The sequence below is a fragment of the Tupaia chinensis genome, unplaced genomic scaffold (genome assembly GCF_000334495.1).
Source record: "Tupaia chinensis unplaced genomic scaffold, TupChi_1.0 Scaffold000126_2, whole genome shotgun sequence".
Taxonomy (NCBI): domain Eukaryota; kingdom Metazoa; phylum Chordata; class Mammalia; order Scandentia; family Tupaiidae; genus Tupaia; species Tupaia belangeri.
The window spans coordinates 2201030-2203903 of NW_006159594.1; positions in this window are offsets into that span (position 1 = coordinate 2201030).

Genomic DNA, 2874 nt, shown 5'->3' on the forward strand with positions numbered 1-2874 from the left:
TTTCCCGTGTCTTTCCAGCCCTCCCAGTGGCAGCTCCTGCTGCCAGCCCAGCTGGCTTCTCAGTCCTCTTACCTGTGTAAACCAGTTTCCTGTTTGAAATTCTTTGAAATGCCGGGACCAGCAGTTGGCTTAATGGCTATGTCGCTGGACTCCCACGTAGTCGACAGCAGTTCCAGTCCCGAACCTGGTGGCTTAAACTCACGCTGGGGGCGTGTGCATGCGTGCCCAAGATCCCTGGAGGAGAAGGGATTGCGGCGGCGTGGCCATACCCCCTGGGGGGTGATTTCTCGCTTTCTGTCTCTCTGTCTCTCTCAGTCTTTGTGGTGAACGCTCATGTCCTACAGCAAAAACCTCTCCAAAAAAAAGAAAAAAATAAATTCTTTGAAATGCCTAGGGTGATTTTGTGCTTGGCTATGGGGATACAGCAGTGAGTAAGACAGACTCCGTTCTGGATCGCATGGAGCTCACGGTATCTCCAGGAAAATTAGATATTCCACAATCATTAGTTGGATAAGGATTCGAAAAAGGGTAGGTTTAAGAACATATAGCAGAGGGACCGAACATAGAATAAGTGAATTTTGTAGCTCCACAGGTGATCCTAGGAGCTACAAATTCTAAAGGGGCCAGACTGACAGCTGTGTTGGAGGGTGGAGTTACTCTGACAGCCTGCAGGAACCTGAGCCCGGTCTAGCCAGGGCAGAAGTCAGAATCTGGGAGGAATGTGTCGTTCCCCTGGCAACTCCAGGCCACAGGAGTCAGGTGATGATCAGCCAAGCCTGACTCAGAGAAAATGCCTTCCCTGAGATGTAAGCTCCGATGGTACGACACTTCCCAAGTCTGTTCCCAAACCACCACCGTACGATGGCGATGAGGACAGGAGAGCCAACCCGCGGCCGTGCTCGTCTGTCCCAACAGGTTTTTCTCCATGCCCTGATGAGCCCAGAACATCCTGTCTTCTCTATCTAACCAGCAACACTGAATACCAGAGTTACTCAACACCTCTGCCTCTCAACACCTCGACTCCATGCCAAATCATAAATCACGGAGGCTGGCAGGTGGCGTTGTGGTTAAGGGCACCAGACTCCCACATGGCCAACCATGGTTCGAGTCCCAGACCTGGTGGCTTGCTTTCTCACTTTCCCTCCTTCCCTCCCTCTCTCTCTCTCACTTCCTCCCTCTCTGGTCAAATTAAAATAACTAACTAAATTAATTAAAATTTTTTTTAAAAAATTTTAGAGGGTTTTGCTATAGGGCATGTGCGCTCGCCAGGCAGAGAGACAGAAAGCGAGAAATCACCCCCTGGGGGGATGGCCACGCTGCAATCCCTTCTCCTCAATTCTCCTCTCAGGATCTTGGGCACGCATGCACACACACCCAGTGTGAGTTTTAAGCCACCGACCAGGTCCAGGACACGAACCGCGGTCGACTACGTGGAAGTCCAGCAACATAGCCATTACGCTAACTGCTGGTCCCTAAAAAAATTTTTAAAAATCATAAATCTCTAAATTTTTTTATCAGATAGAGTAGGCTTATTTTCTTCACCTTTGCCACTTAAACCACAGTTCACACAATCTAAGGGATCTCCAATGCCACACAAGAAAGGGAAGCCATTGCTCAAATATAGGCTATTCCAGGATACCCTGCCATGATACAGGATGGGGGAGAGAGCAAAGTTTGAGAGTCTTCTCTCCCCTCCAAGCTTACCACCTATTCTAGGTTACCATTAGACTCCAGCATATCTAATAGCATCAGAATTCAGCACACTACCCCTCACAGAGTTCTGGTCTCTGCTTAGAACTCCAATCACACTTAGTCTACACTGTCAAACTCATGATTCAAGGAGTCATTATGGGAGCCAGCAGGTAGTGTGGTTGCTGAGGTATTGGACACCCACATTGCCAACTGCAGTTCAAGTCTTGGACCTAACAATATACTTTCTCACTTTCTCTTTCTCTCTGTCTTTGTCTCTGGTGAGCACACACGCCCAATATCAAATTTTTTTAAAATAATAATAAATAAATAAGTCATTACAGTTCAGTTATGGCAACTGAAGTGGGCCAGGTGTTACATGAGACCCTTAGACTAGGGCCTGGAGCAACCCTTCTCAGCCTGGGGTCCATGAGAAAACTAAGCCCTAATGTCTGAAAGCATCTATCTTATATAATGAATTCATTTAGATTTTGTCTGCCTCTAGAATGGTACTAGCTATGTAATATCTTTGGGAAAATTGAAAACGTAGTCATTCAGATAATGTTCTGCAGACCTTAATTCCTGGACACTCTGTTGAGAAAGGCTGACCCAATCGGACATTGGTTCCAGTAATACGTTAGTCACTTTCTTTGCCCTATGTAGTTCAATACACAAATGGTCACTCTTATATAAGCGTTAGTGCAGCAGATACTTTAAGGATATAAGTATAGGGGCCGACAGGTGGCATGGGGGTTAAGGGTGCTGAACTCCCACATGGCCTACTGCAGTTCAAGTCCCGGACCTGGTGGCTTGCTTTCTCACTTTCCTTCTCTCTGTCTCTCAAATTAAATAATAATAATAATAAAGTTAAATATTAAAAATATTTTTTTAAAAAAGATATAAGTATAAAGACGAAGTAAAAGAACATGGTAAAGCTACTAGGCAACCAAGAAGGGCACAGCCAGGTCTCCTGAGAGCCTTTTATCACCCTTCTGCATGTGAGAGACTCTGCAGATGCCTGCTGATTTTTATAATTATTTATTTAATTTAATTTATTATCATTTTTTAAGAATTATCTTATTTAACTTTATTTATTTATTTATTTTAATTTGACCAGAGAGGGATGGGGGGGCGGTAAGAAAGCAAGTCGCCAGGTCCAGGACTCGAACCCTGCCCACTGTCTTC